Genomic DNA, 20,967 nt, shown 5'->3' with positions numbered 1-20,967 from the left:
AGAAAGCTTTTTTGTTTTCCAGCTAGATGAAAGATTTTGCATGAAAGAAAAGAAAAGGCAGTGTACACAAAACCCTGTGCCTTTCCTGCTCTATGAAGTACCAGCTTGAGTGAAGTCTGAGGGACCTGGGGCAGCTGTTAAAGCAGCAGTTCCTCCCTTCCCTGTCTAAATGTGATGCCAAGTAACTGCATGGCCCCAGATTTGGACAGACAAGAGGAAAAGGCAAAAATAACAACCAGTAGTAAAAAAATATATTTTTGTGATGTCTCAGCAGACACGGATTTAGAAACCAAATTGCATAAACATGAGGAGATCCATTGAAACTCTAACGCGGATTGTTGAGCCACAGCATGCTGGATTGTTTTACACTCAGCTAGGGGAATGTTCCAAGGTAGTAAAGTGTGCAAATCTAGAGAGATGAGTAGGACTTACAGGCATCTTACAGCTTATGTAAGCAATTTCGTTCTTTGCATGCATCAGAGTTTTCAGATATATAGAACAATTGCAGAAATTAGATGAGGCAGGTGGAATAAATGGAATTTAATGCAGTCATCAAAAATTAAGGCTCGTGTTATGCTAGCATTGTATATATTATCACAGGTTGATAATCAGCAAGCTACCTAGAGTCCTGATGCTGCCATACACCCCTTAGTTTAGTACAAAGTTATCGTGGCCATAGCAAAATTTGAGTAAAAACAATCAACAGTCAGGTTTTGACACTGATAGAAAGGGATTTCTTGGGCCAGGTGCTCTCATTGACTAAAGACAGGCTTATTAATCTTTCATTTCAAGTGTACTGCTTGACAAGCCTGCCCTAATTTCCACACCACATGCTCACCTGCCAGCCTTCTCAAGCCTGTAACACCAATTCCTCAACACCAGACCCAAATTAGCATTTGACCTTTACAAAGTCAGCTCAGAATGCAAGTGCATGTCCAAAACTCACATAACTCATCTTTTCTTGGCCAAAACCAATATGAAGCCATCTAGGAAGACACTGCAGGTTATGAGGACAAGGAAAGAGCACAAAAGTAGGAAGTTTACAGGGTGTGATTTGCCTGCAGCAAAAAGAGTAACTTTCCTGCATTCACAGCCCACTGTTTCAAGGGAAAAAGTATTAAAAATTAAGTGTTCAATAGCGGCAGAATGCCATCTGAAATAAGTAAATTAGTTTTTTCAGAACGCTGAGGAAGAATGGGATATGGAGGAAAACCTGTCTAGCTTTTGAGAAAAATTAAATAGCCTACTGCTTCACCTCAGGTGTTCTGCTGAAACAATGCTTTAACTTGGCTGCTTTTTTTCTTTATTATTTTCTATTATTATTTTGCCATGTTTTCATGAGGAAAAAATAAGCACAAGCATACAGAGTGCTTGAAAAAGTAACTATATATATATATATGTAATAGTTGTATCACAAATTTCTTTCCCTTGTTTTTTTCTCCTCTCTTCCCACATAATTGGAAGCATCAAGCTGAAGCATTTAAATCAGCTTTCTCTGGACTCCCTCTACAGCCAGTGGAGGAAAAAAAGGACCTCTAGAGAGCACTGCAACACATAAATTCTGAGCTGCCTTTAGCAGGGCTCTCTCCCTTCTCTCTCAACTCTCAGGAGAGCTTTTGAATGTCTTCAGTTAACTGGGGAAAAAAGGTAAATCAACATTACCATTGTGAGGCAGCAAATATGTTTCCATTGCTTTAAAAATATTATGTGTGTCTATCTAAAGCTGCTGGAAACTAATTCCTTCTTTCCATGATTTTCCTGATTAATTTAATTTTTTATTTTCTGTGATTAGCTATAACCTAGACACATTTACCTGATTTAATACAGCACTACCAGAATTCAGATGTCCTGGCATTTTGAGCTGACTGGGTTCTTTTTAACTTTAAAGAAGTGGAATGGGTTTTCAATTATTCAGGGTGCACAAATAATTTTTCAAGTTAATTTGTAAAATCAGGAACTTATAACAGATTGTTGATCCAAAAGCTACAGTAGTTAAAAAATCCTAAATTTTAACATACACTGTTAAAAGGCATGGTCTTTGAAATTATCTTTATGACTGTACTGGTAAGAAATAAAATACTAAGTGTTATTTTTTATGCCAGTATCTTTGCACCATTCTGTGCTTTAGGAAGTGTATTTTTGTTTTTATTGCTAATTTTTCAATGGCATCATGGGGTATGATGCACAAGCCTCTTCAAAAAAATGGTGTCCTGGTTTTATTTATTTTTCTAAAGGTTGTTTCAAAGAATTTTGGGCACTTCACAAAGTCAAAGCCAAAAAACTCAATACTAATGAATTGGTAGTATGATCCTTTTTAGAGGCAATTAAATTTTCTTGACTCTAAAATTATTACAGTTAAGATGAATCTTTAATTTTCATTGCCTGCCCATGCACATTATCCTTTAACACAAAATTAATTTTTCCTCTATTTGTGTGTGCTTAAAATTTCCTTTCCAAAAACCAAATGTCCCTTTCACTTTCCATGGAAAAACACTGAACTTTGTAACGTTTTTGCAAGATTTCTCCCCGACACATTCTTGAATGTTTAATCAAAGGTACCATTAAATATCACTTCTGTTTTGTTTAGAAAGAACCAGTCAGCTTACAAATGACATTTTAAGTACTTTGTGCTACTTTCAGCAGTGTTCTACTCCAGCAAGCCAAATGAAACATGACACAAGCAATGTAACTCTATTAAACAACAAAATATTTTCCACGTTCCTGAACTCTGAAGTTATGTTAAAAGACTTATAGAATTCTATTTGCATTTTGTCTCCATAGTACAGGTCTATACATTGCAGGTGTCTAAATGATATCCAGAAAAAAAATTAAAATGTACATCCAAAAAAGAAAAATACACAATAGTTTATCCTGAATAAATCAAATGTTACAGTAAAAAGCTTTCAGAAAATCAGTTAAGGAGTAAACATAACATCTAATAGAAGCAAGAAAATGTAGCCCTAGCTAAATTATGTTGCCTGGCACTGTGGGGTAATTGTTAAAAGACAAGTTTTCAAGATTTTGTATGATTAACTGAATTCCAACATTATGTAAATATGATCAGACTAGATTTAGCATTTTGTGCAAAAAGCTGAGCTTTAGCAATTGTCATTTTGTTTTGATAGGCAGAGAAAATGTTACTGATATTGACATAATAACATTCCTGTTTTATTAACTTTATTAAAAGTAGCTCCAAAATAGAAAAGTTCATAAATACATAATTCAAATTAAATCAACCAAATGTGCCCAGCTTTATAAATATAACTCCTCTTCTACTGGCAATATGAATTAATGGACTCCTTTGTTCTGCTCAAAATAAGATTGTTTTCTCCCTTGCTAAACACTTGTTAAATTGGTGAAACATAGCCAACATGTGGGAGTCCCAAAGGACTGATGTTCTTCTGTCAGTCTTTTATGACTCGGGGTGAGAAAGGACAATTGATAACTAAATACCACTCAAAAAATCTGCAGAAATACCAATTCATTCCATGATCTGTCTGCACTCTTCAGTTACACAGACACAAACTGTAGCATTAATTTCTATTTCTCAGGCCTTCCTTCACAAGGTCTGCTATTTGGATTGCTCACTCAAAATTTCTCCATTCGATTTCCATCTTCTGTGTCCTCACAAAAACAGATTTTTGCTTTTTCTTCACCTCTCAATTCATTCCCATTTCAGCCTATTATGGCTACCCACCTTATTATAATTTTTCCTTTCCTGTAAAATTCCTTCCAGCCATTTTTTAGAGAGAGTGCCCTTCCCTGTCTTTTCTTTACAGCCACCTGGTAGGAAGGAGATTTTCCTTATGGGGTCTTCTCACAAGTAAGAGATTCAAGATGAAAGAGATTCAGGTTCTGCTGGTGGAGGTTTAGGTTATTTGGAAACATTTCTTCCAAGACAGGCTGGTTGGACACTGGAACGGGAGTCAGTGGTGGAGTCAGCGTTCCCAGAGGGATTTAAAAGAAGTGTAGATGTGGAACCTGGGGACAGGGCTAAGGTACTGCTGCACTTGCAGTCTTAATGTTTGTTCCAACCTAATTGAATCTGTGTTTCTATGGCCTCCTGTAACTCCTGCAGGAGAATCTTCCAAATTAATCTTGAGGGGGAAAAGAAAGTAAAAATAAAGAAACCCTCACCATCGAGAACCTTCATAAGTTAGAACCTATGAATTTTTCTACCAAACATTTTGTACAACTTTGTTTTTTGAGTGCCAGCACCAATCCTTTGCAATACTTTTCCCACAGAAACCATTTGTCCATGCAAGTCAGTAAAAGGTAAAATTCTTCAGGGAAAAAAATTAAAATGAAGTTTTAAAAGAATCTGCAAAATGCCCACCTTTGAAATTTTTTTTCCCTTGCATTTCATTCACCTCGAACATCACACTTAAAATAACATTCATCAAGAAAGCTATTGTGGCAACATTGACAGCTGTGGAATATCTATCTTTTATTGTTGTATATTAGCTTTTAAAAACATTCCTCCTGCCTGATATAACTTAGGGGCTTGTTAAATAGAAATTAGAAAAGGAAGGGTAATATTGTACTTCAGAAATCCTATGTTCCTGAAGCATTTCAAAGTTCTTTTCCTTCCTGCAGCTGCTGCAGGCTTCCTTTGTGGTCCTGGAAAAGTCAGTCTTCAGCACCCATGAAAATACCATTTCATTCCTTTGATCTCATTCGGAAGTAACATCCATCTTGATTTGAAACTTGTTGGGTATAATTTTGCAATCAATTCTGCCATCAACTCCAGTGCTTAGGATCCTGGGAACATCCTATTATCTGGGACGTCTGGATGCTCTCGTAAAACAAGTAATAATCTCTACCATAAAAATAATTGACACAAAGACATACATTAGTGAACACTACAACTTTGCCAGCCTGTGAAGCACGGAGCTGATATTAATTGGGGAGTTGCAGTGATTTGGACCAGGCACCGCCACACATACACGATGGGAACTCGCCTCACTAATTTCTGCTCACAAAACCAGATTAATTTTAAGGCTAAAACCTTTCCTTTTAAAACCCTTTTCACATCTATTGACAACCTTCATTATTAGTTGCTAACTTGCTTGGGTGTGATGATCTGCAAGTCTCATTTGAATACGTTCATTATTATACTGCCAGAAGAAACAAAATTAAACTTAATTAGAGGTCACATCACCTCCAGCTCAAGTTAATTAAAAGCCTAATCAAACCTTTTGGGAAACAGTAGCCTGTCAGTGAAAAAATGATAAGGGGAATAAATTGCATTATCCCCACACTAAGGACAATAATCTGTCTGATTGCCTTTTATTCCTCCCCCTGCCTGATTTTGCACAAAAAGAAATACATAGAATAATACATATACTCTCATGTAATGTTTATACTGAATAAATGAGTTTGCCAGCTTTCACTCAGTCTGGTAATCAACGCCTTCTGCAGGAGGAAATGCAGGAATTATGCTGGACATCATTATGCTGCCTAGCAAATAATAAGAATTGCCATTACAAGGTCAACTTTCCAACTTAACTGCATTTGGGAGAAATGTGGAAACCAGCTGGAAGTCTAACAGGACTGAATCTCCCATTAATAAAGAGGAGATAGGGCAGAGCTCGTGGTGTGCACACTCCAAACATTGGTGTCAGGACACCTGTGCTCTCAAAATGCACTGTCCTGGAAAAGCCACTGCCTCTCTTGGATGTTTGCTCTGGCCAACATTTAAATCTGCTCACAAAATGTTTTTCAGACAATTTTTGCTTCTTGGTAATACATTCTCTTCACTTACTGCTATAATATCAATATCAGCCACGCTGTAAAGAAGCTACAGAGAAAGACATTTCTCACGTGGGAGGTCTAACAAGGAAAAGTTCTATCAAGAGATGCTTGACAGCATATCATAACCACTTGTTTCATATCACCAACAGCCTCATGTTACAGCCTCTCCCATCAGGAGCCCACAGATGAAATTTATAAAAGATATGTCCTGATTTTTCAATAAAAATTGGTTATTGGACTTGAAAAGAAGTCCTGAACAAAAAGCACCTAACGAGAAACTTGGAATACTCAATATGTTCATGACCTGTATTTCTTTGACCCCAGGTATTTTCTGAGTCTGCCAAGAGCCCCTTAATTTTAAGCCCAACTGCTTCCTTGGCCATTACGAGTAATAATCACTATTGAACATAAAAAACTCAAATTGTGTCAAACTAACAGTTTGGTATCATTCCTGTTCCGTGCTGGGTTCATAAAATTCCTAAAAATTAGATCCAAACCTGTGTGCTTCTGAATTTTTCTATGTGTCCTCACTCTTATTTTGTTTCTCCTGGAGAATAATGAACTGTTTAAGCTGAGCTGAGCTGATGGTTGTCCTCAAAACAAATTTTATGCCAAACTCTCAGAAATCACATATTTATTTCAGTGTTGATTCGAAAGGAAAATCCAAAGAAAAGTTTTAGAAGACTGAATTTTGAAATTAAAATCCAGGAGCTTGAAGCTTCATTTAAAACTTTATTTTTAGCTGTGCTACACATCTGGTTTGGATTGCTTTTTCCATAATTTCATGATATACAGAATATTATTGCTACTCCTGAGGGCTCCACTTAATGTTAACTGAAAGGCATTATCTACTTAGATGAAAATACATGCTCTATTTGTGGGAAGAATGAAAGCACAAGTGTAGATGTGTTTTCTTGGATTGTCCCAGAGTTGTCATTTTTCTTACACGTTTGAAGAGTCTCAGTTTACCTAAACAGAGCAAAACCAGCTTAACGTGGAAAAGCAGAAAGCGGATCAGGAATAAATTGCTAATACTGGATATGTCAACATTTCATTTTGGTATTGTTTTTCTCTCATGACTTGTTTTCAGCGAGGGAAAATTAGGAATATACACAAATTTGGTTTTTTGCCTGCCTGCTGTCATTTTCTCACAAATGTTGCTCTCAATTTCAGCACCAAGTGGAAATATCTAACATGACTTACAGATTTTTGCAGCGGAGCAAATGCTCAATACAGATGAATATTTCAGTTGCAAATCAGGGCTAAAATAAAGATTTATTATGTCTGTTGCTCAGCTGGTAGAATTTTCATTCCATTTTTCTTCTTCACATGATGGTTCCCACCCAGCAAACAACATGTATTGTACGCTACTCAATAAAAATACATCTATGCTTAAAGTGAAGGCAGGCACAAATTTCTTAATCACATGAAGGAATTCAGGTCAGCTTTCATCAGAGAAAAACGAAAGAAAACTCAGGAGAACGTTGCTTCATTTAGAAATAAAAGACTACTGAGATCTACTAGAAACCACAGGACCACAGAAGTATCATAAGCATAGGGAGACCAATATCTAGGAATGCTAAAATCAGAAGGAAAAAGCAACCAGTGTTAAAACAAAGTACCAGAAATGATGGATGTCAGGAATGAAAGAGAAACGTGTCATGAAAGGAAAACAGATAAGTGGATATCAAAAGGAAGGTCCATTGAAAAGAGGAAGATGAAGGATGAACTAAAAATCAATGAGAATAAAATATACATAAAGTGAGTCATAACAGGATGCTTGTATTTTGTCAGATGGAGTCATCAGTCTATGAAAAGAAATAAAAATGCAAAGCTGTGGAATAAAGAACTGACAAAGCTGGGTTGGAAATGCACTGGAGCTTCCCTGGGGCAGCACGATGCCTGGGGCTTCCCTTAGCTCCACCGTCACATGCTCTGGAATTTTGGTACCTTTCCTTCAGAACAGAGGAGCGCTGTTTCACACAGATGGTTCAAAGCTGGTACACAGAAGCAGGGGCTTCTTGGGCATGCAGAAACACGGGCTCCTTAGAGTGTTTTGCAGTGCTTTGGATTTGGGCAAGCCAAGCTGAAACCAAACCCGGAATTTGTGTAACCTCAGTGAAGTCAAGTCAGTGATGGTAAATGGAAGACAGATCATAGAATATTCCATCAGAGCACAGAACAATAAGAAATGTGATGCTATTAGCTTCTAGAAAAAGCAAAAGACAACAGCAATTCACACAGACTTCAGTGTTCATGCAATTTCTAATGCATATCTGAGCTTTGGGGGGGAATTTTGGTTGTAGTTGGTTTAACTGATAGAAGGAGGTGATAATAAAGGCATGATTTGGAAGTCACTGCTGTAGGACCAAATGGCTTTGTGAAAAGAATCTTGGAGCTCTACACCTTGAAGCTCTCATCCTTTAAAGCAAGCTTGAGAATGAGGAGATGTTCAGGTTTGGAGGAAAAGAAATAAAGTCCTTTCCAGGATTATTTGCCATGGGTTCTGTGAAACAAGAACACTGATGCTACAGATCCTGCAGGTGCTTTTCCTGGCTGCCTGCCAGATCAAGGACCTGCTTTAGCTGTGTGCTCGCTCCCTAAAATGTGCAAGAGTCAGCTCAGGTGGAACAACCAATTTTCTCCCTACCAAGAGGAAGTTTCCAGGAAGATTATTTTGTAACAGGGATGTAGGCAGCAGATCTTTAGCTGTTTTTGTGCATGTACTTCTCTTTGGTGCTTCTCACTGGAACACTGACGTGGGTAAATTTGCCTCCGACATTGAAATCAACCTGTTCATCAATTCATGTATGCAGGATTTAAAGTATCAGTTCTATTCTAGGGAAACAAGGTAACCACATTCATTTTTGTTACAAATTTTTCCTCAGGGCTGAGGAAAAAAAAAGGCTGGTCTTTATTTCTCCCAACTGCTGTTCCTTGCTCAGATATCACCATTTTCACTGCTAAATATGATCTCTTTCATTTCCAGAACCATACCCAACTTTACAGCATACAGACACCACATCACTTCATGCTTGGTTTCATACAGGCTTTAAGCTTTCTGTCTAAAACTTTCAAAAGAATGGTTTAGGGAGAAATTGCAAATAAGCCTTCAGAGGTGCCTAATTCATAGTAGGTAATGCTTGTTAATCTTATGAAATATACTTGATGCACTGCTTAGGGAAGTTTAAGAAGCTGTTTGAATCACTGCTTAAAAAAAATTCCATAAGCTTAACAGAACAATAAAATAAATGGGCTGTGAAAGGTTCCCTAAGTTTAACAGGATACCTCAGTAAAAAAAATGAAGGAGTCTGAAACACTACAATTCATTTCTTCTGTCACAATGATATTTCTTATCTTAATTTATACTAACTACTGCTATCCTTTTTCAAAGGTATTAATATCTGCCTTGGTACTTCACCATTTCTTAGGACTCTACAGAGTTTTCTTCCTCTCACACACTCATTCCACCATCCTGGGTTCAAAACTACTCCTGCTACACTCAGTTACTCTATTTACATGTGAGAGATGGGGAAGGAGGAAGAAATCTCTATGCTAAAAATATACAAAAACATAAAAATGGTTTTAAAAGTAAATCAGGCATCTGTTGTGGTTCAAGATTTTACTATTCTGTCTGTTACTTCAGAACAGCTGTTTACCTCTACGTTTTCTAGCACACTTTAGGGGAAAGGATGGAAATACTCTTGGAAGCATTGACAGTGGTGAGTTCCAGATGCAGACACTGATATATCTCCTCTTTATTGATCATTTTCTCCAGGAATAGGTTGTGTTAGTGTTCCATACTAATAGAATTACTAGTTATTCATAGAGCATTTGTCTACTGCAACTGGAGTGCTGGTGTTGTCCACGTGCACACCTGAATGCTAATCTCTGTTCCTGAATCTTCTGCAGGACAGTAAAGCAGAGCTTACAGAAAATATTGCTGTATTTTACCAAATTAATGAATTATGTAGAACATCACATGCCCTGAATTAGCAGGCTTACAGCAGCATTTCTGAAACTGTGGGCTGAGACTCTTTGGAGGATGGACAACATTAAACATCTACAACTGACAGTAGTTCACTTGCAGTCAGGCTGAGAATGGGAAATCACTGGCTGGATGTACATGTTCCAGTCAGAATTCTGCCAATTAACCAGGGTAGCTGTACAAGAGCACTTGTGACCAGTCATAATCAGTATTCCCTTCCCCATCTAAATGACTGCAAACGATTCCAGGTCCAAATTGAAAGTTCAAAAGAAACTGACCTGGCTATTTTGGATAACTCCACCATTCCATATTTTAGTGTTTCCCACAGCATTGATGTGGCTTCATCGTATGGATCACATCACTAATGCAGATCTGAACATAAACAAACACAAAACTCAGCTTTGATGCCTTCGGTAAACGTTTCATATTAAAGAAGAATTTCATCTTTTCTTGTGACTTGTTTACAGTCAATCTCCATGTATTTCAGAACTGGAAAGAATCAATGAGGGGTGTGAAAGGAGACTATTAAATATGAACTGTTGTGAGTGTCGTGCAGCCACTTGCTCACTCCTCCCTCTCACCCCACCAGTGGAATGGAAGAGTGTAAAAGGTTTATTTGAATTGAGATTTCCCTGTCACAGCACAAACACTGAGCAACCCCTTCCCCCAGGCACAAGCTCTACCTGCACTTCATGTAGTCTCATAGGACAGCTTGCTGGCAAGTTCTTGAGATCCTGAGATCCTGGGATCCTGCTCTGTCAGGCAGTACAGAACATGGAACCACCTTCTAGTGCCCAGAAAAGAGCAGAAAAGCAAAGGGGGAAGGGCTGAGATACTGAATTTGGTGCCAAGTTGCTTTCTGCTGATGCATGAATGAACCTGCTACAATACGTGTGGGAATCTTTTTTTTTCTTTGCATTGGTTTGTTTGGATCATGAGAAACTGAGAGGTCAAAACGTTGCCTTAATTATAATCTCTTTCTAATTCTTGCAATTTTAAAAGGAAAACAATATTATTATTTTACATAATAGTATGCAGCAGAATCTGTGTTTGAACAATAACCACAGCTAAAGGCACTAATGTTTCCCCAGATAACTAATTTTTATTTTTTCTTCTCTCTTCCATTTATGTGCACATTCTCAAAGGCAACATAGTGCTCATACTTTAAGAGGCTTGAATCATTCTGGGTTTTTTTTAAAGAATACTAGAATTGAATGAAGATAAAAAGGGATATGTACGAAATGCAATTTGGTTTTGAATACTATCACTAATCTCTCTATGCACCTACCAAGACACATATCTCTCCTTTTGAAGAATTGCTTCAGAAAATGTTAAAAGCACATCATAGCCGGATGTCCCCTGTGTGTGTGCAGTGAAGGATGGTGAGCATGTTGAAGCAATTGTAATTCCTTCTTTAAATTCTCTGGCAGTAGTAATTCAGTCCACTTTGGAGTGTAAATTTTGTTGCCCCTTCACGAAAAAGTTAGGAGGAAAATGTCCCCACCAGTATTGAAATGGCTTTGTTGCTTAAGTCAAGGTTTAGTGAGTTGATATAAGTTGGCATATTTGCGTGAAGTTGTATTTTCTGCTTTTTTTTATATATATTATCTTTATTATGAGAATAACAGAATGTTATTCATATTGTCTTCCTCTTGCACATCTTGTAAGTATCCATAAAATCCATATGGATTTCCTGCAGACAAAATTCATCCATCGGCCAAAACCTCCACCAAATACTTGATTCATTGGTAAAATCAGGTAGCTGCAGAAGAGAGGGAGGGAGAAGGCTTCAAAAAGTTTTTGTAGTCAGCTTGGATCTTATCCCAGCCAGCCATGTACTAAGGGCTGAAAGATATTTATTCTTTAATCCATTTTTCACACTGCCCATCTTCCTTTTTGAGCACTGAGATTAAGATAATAGAAACGTGTCTGTTCGAAAGCTGCAGGGAAAAATGAGTCGCCAGCTATGATATATTTTGCTTGACTTTCATAACTTCTATTTTAAAACAATATTAGCTCTGCATGTTATTATACAAGTGCATAATGTATGCACACCAGATGGCAATTTGGGAATGGATGCAGGAGATGAGGATATATGTAATACTTTTCTCACTACATACCTTGAATTCAAGGACCATTTCAAAGAAGATTTTCATTTTTTCTTTCCTTATAATGAAACACATTTTTTTCAAAAAAAGTGTTTTCTGTTAAGATTAATAAACTAGGATTGGAGGAATATATCTCTCAAACAATGTGAAGTTCTGGTTCATTCTTTTTCCACTCCTGTGAAAACATCAATATTAAAAGCTGAAACAGCTTGTGGTTTAGAGTGGTTATGAAAAAAAAAACACAGAGAAAAGGTCTGAAATAACTGTAAGAACATAAACACTTTATATTTTTATCTGTAATAATGCCCTCCCATTATAAGACAAGCAAAAGGTCTTTGCTCTGCATTTAAACTTTAACTAATCTCTTCTGCTCCAACTAAATCCATTGGTTATCCAAGGTATTTTTAATCAGAGGAAGCAATTAAGATTTACTATTATTTATGGACATCAAAACTCTCTTGAGGCCAATTGAGATCTAAATAATCAAAATTACTTGGAGTCTGTACTTCAATGTATAATCCTACAATGGCAATAACCTCATCTGCAGCGTGTGGAACTGGGAAGTCTTTCCCATTCACTCAGGCAATTTCTTTTGCAGGACAGGGTATGAAGAGTACTTTTGTGCCTACCTATAGTAAATGCATTATGAAATCTGAATGTCCTGCCTGAAACACATCTGTAATTAACCAAAACTTTCATGATGAACAAAGCAAACCCATTGGCTCTTGGTCTTTTGCGACTGCTGAAGTGTTTGTTTTCATTTAATTTCATTTCATTCCAGTCCCTACATTCAAACTCAATAAATGATAAGACAACCCTCTAAAAGAAATAGAATTACTGGGCTGGGTTTTTTTTCTCCAAAGAATATCTGCTGCCATCTGTTGACATCTGAAGTGCTCTTAAGTCTTAAATAAAATACAATCAGATTATCAGATGTTACACATACAATTGAACTTCTCAACAGCACTTGTAGATATTGTCAATTAGACACTTGAAACTGAGCCATATGTTTTACTAAAAAAGACACAGGAAAGGCTGGAATCTGTGAAAACTCCCAGCTCCTCAGCAGAGCGTGGTACAAAAGAATTTTTGTAGCTGTTGAGGAAAGTATTTGTAGTAAAATCATCTGGAAAAGACGATGGCTGCAGAACGGTGTTTGCAGGGTGAGGTCCCAGATATGCAGCTGGGCTGAGTATGGATTTGGGAATAACTGGGGGGTTAAAACTGGTGGGTTTGTGCTTCCCCATGTAAATGTACAGGATTCATTTACAAATTCAAATGAGAAAAAAAGGACTTTGTGAGAGTGTAGAACAGTACAACAAAGCACCTTTATGGCTATTCTGCATAAACCCTCAGTTTGTTGTGCTGAGTGCAGGACTTAAAACTTTTGGGACTCTTACAGTTTTTCTCCCTCAGTACTGCACTTAGAAATCTGTGAAGTCTTACTAAGGAAAGGAAGCCTCTTTTTTTCCATTTTTCCATCAGCATCAAAAAGTAAAATCTATTGGCATATATATGGACTTTTTCAGATGTCCTGTGTTGCAGTTAATTTGAAATAATTTAATAAACTGTAGTTTGCTCCAGAATTTTATTTTTAAGACAATCCTCTACATATCTCTAATACAGTCATGGCCTGTTGTACAGTATCTATGGGCATTAAGTCATATTTTGTATTTTTTTTCATAAGTTGCATTATACCCATGCCTGATAAATTTCTTCATCCAACAGGCAATGATGCTTTCTCTCTATTCCTTTCCTAATCAGCTTGTAAGAGGAAATATTGGTCTAAGTGTGGTGAAATTCTGTACTGTAGGTGCATCCTCCCCATCTGAAATGTGAATTTTTCTTCTGATTCTCTGTATTCAGAGCACCTTCAGGAGAATTCTCAGATCTTTATTGCTGTTACAGGACCTGTAACAAACACCCCTGTAGCAGCAGGGAAGTGCTCCCCAGTTCTGCAACATGTAAGACTACATTGCCAAAAGGAAGAAGTCACTCCTGTAGCTCCAGAGCTCTGTTCACATGGCAGAATATACATTTTCGAGGTGTCAGCCTGATCAGTTGGATTTATTTTGATCTAACATATATTTGTTGTCATGTTTTATGGAGAAGTAAACGAGTACGTTTAGAGCAAATGCACATTTGTTTCTCTGTCAGTTGCTTTGGCTTAGATGAACCCGGGCTTGTTACAAGACTCAGGAGTGTCATGTGAAATCTCAGTGCATAACATCTCCTGGGAAGTGATGCCTGTTTTCCCCAGAGGAGCTGATCCTGCTTTCTGCCAGGAAGAGACAGCTGGGAATCTCCTACCAGAGGCTCTAGAGATACCCCACCAGAACACTGAATTTGCAATCTCCGCTTCATTATGCATCTTTGCCCCAAAAAGAGACTTCAGGCCTTTTCAAGGATATTCTGATTATTCTTCTATGCTATTAGATAGAATTTTGGTTTTAAAATGTTTTCTCTTTGAAGTTCCCAGTGTCTATTTTCTTTATCCACCAGCTGTAGAGTAGAAACTGAGGGCCTGCTTGGAAGTGCTATCAATAAAAACTGAACTAATTAAGTTTCATTCATAATCCCCTATTATCATAAATGAGTTCAGTGAGATGTAAGATAATGGAGTAGTAAACCTCTAAAACCTAAGACTTAGCAATACCAACAGAGCTTGGAATGCTGCATTCTGACCCAAATGATGTAATAAATGTTTAATCAACTACTGCTGATAAATTTTAAGCATCAGAAGGACCTGGATAGAGCAATGAAGTTTTAGATTATTTGCAACAACTTTTCATTTCTTTGGTTCCTAATAAACAAACAGCAGCCCTTATTTAGAGTTTTTCAAAGAATTTGAAAGTTTAAGAGACAGCAAAAATTAGTGCCAGCTTAACTAGCCACCCCTATGGCTATAGTAATAAATGGGTATTTCCAAGCAGCTAAATGTAGATTGCTAAGATTTCAGATCATGCACAATTATAAGCTCTGAGTTTATTGGAGTAAAATATTCTGACCCCTGTTGAAAAGTTTATTTAGGAGCTCAGTTAACACCTGAATAGCAATGTAAAGGGCCATGATGTTAGATTTTTCTCCCCTACAGGATGCATAACGCAGTAGATGAACATGTTTTGGTTAATTTTTCATGTTGATTACAGAGGATACGATTTCTTATACCGTCAGTCAAGAGCAGATCTGTAGCAGTGATTTCCAGAATATTATGGCACAGCAATGATTAATTGCCAACTTTGCCTGTTCAACCAAGATAGCAACAGAAATCGAGACTGATAATTGTGTTTACAAAATGGCACATAGCAATTTACAATCAGTTGGGGGAATTGTGGTTGGCCCGAGGGTATGTTTATTTAGCAGATTTACACTACTGTCTTCTATTTGATCCAGATTAATGTGTTACAATATAATTATTACTCCTCGATTCTGGGTTGCATAGATATTTATCAACACCATGTGCCACGGCACATGTAGTAGTGTGTAGGTAGGGAAGAATTATAAGAGACATTCCTTTCTCCTGCTCTCTCTCTACTGTGGAGTACTCCAGAAGAAGGGCTACTTCCCCACAGCACACATTTCTTCTGTTCAGCTTGGATTTCACCTTGGAAAAAGCTGGTGGACAGGTGAGTACTTCCTGTTTGACACAAGTGTGAATTGGTTCTTATAAAAAGCAGCAGAAAGTTAGCGGGCAGAGCAGCTTCCAAATCCCTGTGGCCATCAAAGGCAGATGCACATGGAACATGTCATCAATGCCTCTTCCAGGTGAGAGGAAGCACAGAGAGCTCATGTGAAGGTCATTTCAGAGAAAAGCTTCTTTTACCCTCAGTTTCTAAAATGACTTCCTGCTGAATCTCATTTTGCTTTGATTTTTGTTTAACACTACAGAATTGGAGCCAGCTGTAGCTTTTCCCTGACTCATACAAGTATCAGGTGTGCAAAAGGTATTTATGGGTGTTGTTTTTTTTTTTTTCTGCCTTTGAAGAGCAGTCCTATGAAGTGCTCTTGAGGGAAGTGTTGGTTTGGGAGCACCTTAGCTACTTGATTTGTCTGAAGGGGTGTGTTTTCCTAGCTCCAGGAAGAGGTTGGTAAGTTATTACCCTACTGTGTTTTTTAGCTGGTCTACAAATGTACTGAGTGGAAAAATATTTGTTTGTTTAGTTGAGATAAACAAAGGACTTTCTGCAAAAGGTATCTGTGTGTTGGGACCTATAGCTACCAGAAAAATGGAGCAGTCACAGGGGTCCAAAGACACAAAGATGAAATAATTCTGCTAAATAGATAAATCAGCAAGTGTGGGTTGTGGCTGCTGGCCTCAGAGGTCTGTAAAGGAAAGGATTTCTCCAGAATGCGAAATGAAATTTTGGGATGTTTTGCAGCCGTAGACCTGCCTGAGTGCAGGTAAAATGGCATAAGGGAAAAGAAAAAATATGGGGAGAACAGCCAGTGGGAGAAGAGTACCTGGTCCCTAGAAGTGAGTAGAAACTGGGATTTGAGGCCATAAATTTGGAGTAAAAAATAACGAAGTTTGACACTGATTTTAATAACAAGTGTGGTATTGGCTTGGCTTGAGTGTAAAAATTCTCATCTTGCTTCAAATGTCTCCTCCTTTTTTTGGCATGATTCTTGCATCTCTAGTCCTGAATAGTTTTGGGGTCAAGTGTAAATACATGTTTACACCTCTGAATAATCTGCCTGAATGTTCTTCCTCCTTATTTTCTATTCTTACTATCTGAATTAGCCAAGAATTTTCGTTTTCCTGTTCCATGGCTTTTCTTGGTGGTCTCAAAACATGTAGGGAGATAAAAGTTAATGTAAAAAAAAAAAATTCACTTAAGTCCTGGTGTGGGACTTTTTTTTTATCCTTTTTTTTCCCCCTTAGATAATGGTTATTCTTTGGACTGTATTCATCAGGGAGTTCTTTTTATAAGGAAGTTTACTTCTATTGAATTGGATGATATAGACTGATAGTTATAGTGTTTCAGACAATTTCCATGGGAAATGAAAATAAACCTGGAGGCAGGGTGTGGTTTTTCTGGTCGAATTGCAATTCTGGTATTCAGGTGTAAAGCAGAAAAAAATTATTTATGCTTGTTTTTTTTCCATAAAAATATGTATTTATATATTTTACCTGAAAATATTTGTTAAGGCATAAATAATAAGTGTTCCAGGTCAATATGTCTAAGATTTCACACTATAAATAATGTGAGTTTGACATTGAATTTATACTTAACTGTTCCTTTTGTGAGGTTTAGGGAGCTTGCAAGTCAGGTTTACTTGTGCCTCATGGCATTTGGTACCGTGATCTTCCTTTGTGTCACTTCTGTGACTAACTATTAATAATGCCCTGCTTTCTCTTCCTACATAAGAGTAAATACACATGGTCAAATTAAGCCAGCCTGATTCCAGGCAGAAAATAAAGGTATGCAGGGAGGGAGAGGAGGGAAACCCCTTTGGTTGGTGCAGGATGTTGGCAGGTTGCTGAAGGCCTCTCAGCTCCCCACTTTTCTGGCTGCACCACCGTGTCCAACTTAAATCTGCGATTTTCACAAGATGTGATGCTCTAGCTAGGTGAGAAATTGCTTTAACACACACAAGAAAAAAGCTTCCCTAATTTCAAAAAATCCCTTAGCTGGTGTGAATGACATCAAGACCTTTCAAAGCTTCAGCAAAGCAGCCAGTAAGCCTGACACCCTCATTGGTATGTATCAATATGCCTTTGCCTGACACCATAATTAGTATACCATCAAATAGAATATGCAATAATTTAATTAGTATTCGCAGGGGTAAATATGTGTGGGGAAGAGTTCTTAAAATAGTTGATGGCAGGAGAAATTATGTGAAGCTTTCAGGGCTCTTTCAGGCAGCTGCAGTGCCTGATGCCAGCTGACACAGCCCGCCTGGTTAACCGGAAAACATTTGGACAAAATTCCTTGCCAAACTGCCACTGAGAATTTCCACAGCCAAGGAATAAGAGCTCTTTGTGGAGACGAATGCCAACTGTTTTGGCTTGTCAGAGAAGGCACTAAAATGCTGGAATTTTTCTGAGAATCCTCATTGGGGTCCCCCATCCAGACACTGACTGCCTGTGGATTGGGAGCTCTAGGAAGACTCAGGCCTGGGCACCCTCAGCTGTGCCCATGCCTGTCTCCACCAAACCTGGGTTTACCACAGCTTTCCCTCCTGTGTAGTGTTTTGAAATTCACTGTGGGGAAATAAACAGGATGGTTTATAGAAATAGTATGGAAATGCTATCTGCAGGCATTATGCATTGGTTAAAGACACAGTTTCTCCCTGTCCATGGCAATAATCACCCACCTAACATTTAGCTGTAATTATCACACTAATTGGAGCATGTTTTTTGTTACTGTGGACATAGTAGCTGTCACTTAGGCTTCTGGTTGTTATTTTAAAAGTCCAGAAAGTGAAAGATGGTGTCCCACAGCAAGCTAACAAGGCAGCTTGATGGTTTGTGTAACTCAGCACAGAGACAATCAGCAGACTACACAGGGCTGGAAAGTATTTGAAACAAAACTGAAACAAAGCCTAAATGAATGCATGTCATCTTCTACAAATTTAAAATACATTTCCTTTATGTATGTACAGTTCTTCTTTCCTTTACCTGTTTGTTTGAAGCCTTCCCTGTCTGAATCCCACCCGGGAGACAGCGCTGGGGAATGGAACATTGGTTAGGAGCTGTAGAGAAAGGATAGAAATTAAATTTTAAATGCAAATCTGCATGCAGTGAATGGGAGTTACAGTGAGGGTCTGAGGGGGGTGGGGGACAGTTAACTCACACTGAAGACTTTATTTGAGTGGTGAAACACAATGGAAGTGGGAACAGGGGTGGGTGTAGCCAACGAGGTTTGACATTGAAGTGAGGAGTGGTTCCCTGGTGTACCGCAGCAGTGGTTGAGACACAAGATATGAAATCATTCACCATTATTTAAATATCTTTTCAAGAAGCGTGGGAGTTCTGGTGTGCCTTTGCTCCAGTACTGATTCTAAATAGTCGTTCTCCAAAAGAACAAATAGCAGTCTCACAAGAGCCTTCAAGGTGGGGCGTTCTCTTGGCTTAACCATTTGCTTTCAGTTCTGAGTAACCTTTGAAGGACCTGTAGACCTTTGAAGGTGCTGTGGGTTTTTTTTCCAGCTCCCCAGTTCTCCTGGCACAGAGTTAAATTGTTGAGCAATATTTCACAATATCTGCTGTGAATGTGTGTGCACAAGGGTAGCCTGGGTTTGTTAGGAGCGTTTGGGTGCTTTTGCTACCCTTAACAACATAAAGTACACTCAGCATCAATTTCATTCCCCTTTTAATTTAGAAAGGAAAACTTATGGTCTCAAATGTATGGCTCACTTTTCATATGAAGTATTGTATTTCTGTGATTTATTGAGATATTAACATGGAAATGGTGATGTTAAACAATACTTGGAATAGCTCTAAAAGTGTAGTGGGAATCATGATTTCATAAGAAGAAAATTAGTTATGTAGGTAACATTATTGTATAATTTCCCAAGGGATTTCTACATCAGGCAAGGTTTTATTATATTCTAAAACAAAGTTGCTTGCACTCACTTTAAATATAAAGTACTGCTGAATATGACAATATCATGAGGCTGCTCACAGTACAAGCAAAGACATCTGTTAATGGTACCATGAATAGTTATGAACTGTGGTACTCAAATGGCTTTGCCAGCAAAGCATTGCCTCCTAATTTATTTTTATAGCAAATGGATGCCTCATTTTTCATGGTTTGGTAGTTTGCATTCAAATGTACCAATAACTTCCAAGGCAATCACTTCTACACAGCATGTTTTATTTGCAAATATAAGATGCAAGAGCTAATGCATGGTGGTTGGTAGTCTTCTCCATCAGCAGTTATGTATGAATCCTTATGTTAATTCTTTTTTTAGTTTACAAAAGGGAACATGATACAGAAAAATGTTTATTGTATGTAAGATTTAATTTTGCTTCTTATCACACGGATTAGGAGGGACAAAGGCTGTGGAATTGCATTGTTTTGCCATCCAGTGTGTTACTGCTGAACTGGGCTTTTTATATCTTGATTTGTTCCTAGAGATGTCACTGAAAACTAGAAGGGAACACAAGTGGTTTCAGCTGACAGGGCAGGCTCCTAAAGACTCCTCAGTTGAGGAAAGAAGGGAGGCAGCAAAAGTTAATTCAACTTTGCCTATACTAATTTTTCAAATTTTTGGTATTTATTACTGGTTCTGATTCTAGGAGGAGTGGGTGAGATGACACAATTGGTAGTCAGCAGCTGTTCTCCTGAGCACTTCAGCCCTGTGTAAACCCCTGTGTGGTTTGCTGTCAGCTCATCCCTTGAAACCAGTGTTGTGTGACTGGGAGATGGGAATGCTGGGCTGCTGGAACTTTTGTATTTGGTTGTGGTGAGAGAGCCAGAGCTCATTGGCAACACTGCAGGTCCCCCTCTGTGCCTGGCACTGCTGCTGGCTGTTACATTAAATTTAGTTCCACTTCTGTGATGCCCCTCACATCACAACAGAAGTGTTACCCATCACATCTGAGGGCAGATGAAATGAGTGACTGGAAAAATAATCCAGCTAATTATCATAGTAGGATGTGAGGTCTGTGGTGATTTGGATTTGAAAACACATTTGGAAGAAAAAAAACAATTGAGGAACCCATGACAATGTTGATCAAAATTCAAGTCATCTTATTAAAACCCAAGAATACAAATACAGTCTTAGAAGAGACAGTTTAAGACTTTTATAGGGGTGCTGGTTCATTTGGATAATGATTTTGCTTGAAATTTCTTTGAGTCTTTTCCAAGCACAGGTTCCCAGTTCCTTGTCACTCTCACAAATCTCCTGAGTGTCAGGCCCTGAATTCCACATCCACCCAAGTTATTTGGGGCTTAGTTTTGGGGCTAAGTGCAGAATGGGACCGTGTTGCTACTGCTGTCCCAGAGGGACTCAGCTCTTCACAGGGATTCCTTGGCAAGAGCAGTGTCAGTGATCAGCCAGATGCTGGTGAGAAATTCCCACCAGCAACCCCTGAACCTGTGAAATGCTCCTTGTCCCACTCTCATGGCCCTTGTACAGACAATGCTTGAGAATTTTTTTTGATATTAC

At 38.2% G+C, this 20,967-nt stretch overlaps 1 protein-coding gene and 1 long non-coding RNA gene across 6 annotated transcripts in view; both read left to right on the top strand.

The window, feature by feature from the left end:
• LOC102102170 (bifunctional heparan sulfate N-deacetylase/N-sulfotransferase 3) overlaps positions 1-20,967 on the top strand; it is a 338,929-nt gene that overhangs the window by 67,440 nt on the left and 250,522 nt on the right. The gene's annotated exons all lie outside the window — the stretch shown is intronic.
• The window catches only part of LOC148184223 (uncharacterized), a 43,372-nt gene continuing 38,239 nt past the window's right edge, over positions 15,835-20,967 (top strand). For 4 of the 5 annotated variants that reach the window (XR_015772684.1, XR_015772686.1, XR_015772683.1 and 1 more), the window contains exon 1: positions 15,835-15,938. This is a non-coding gene — a long non-coding RNA (uncharacterized LOC148184223). The remainder of the gene's footprint in view (positions 15,939-20,967) is intronic. The other variant, XR_015772687.1, reaches the window with a different exon arrangement.

Source organism: Pseudopodoces humilis, chromosome 6 (genome assembly GCF_049639895.1).
Source record: "Pseudopodoces humilis isolate 2021_Gansu_Grassland_sample_001 chromosome 6, ASM4963989v1, whole genome shotgun sequence".
Taxonomy (NCBI): Eukaryota; Metazoa; Chordata; class Aves; order Passeriformes; family Paridae; genus Pseudopodoces; species Pseudopodoces humilis.
Note: the sequence above shows the minus strand (reverse complement) of the source record. Positions and strands in the feature narration are given on the sequence as shown.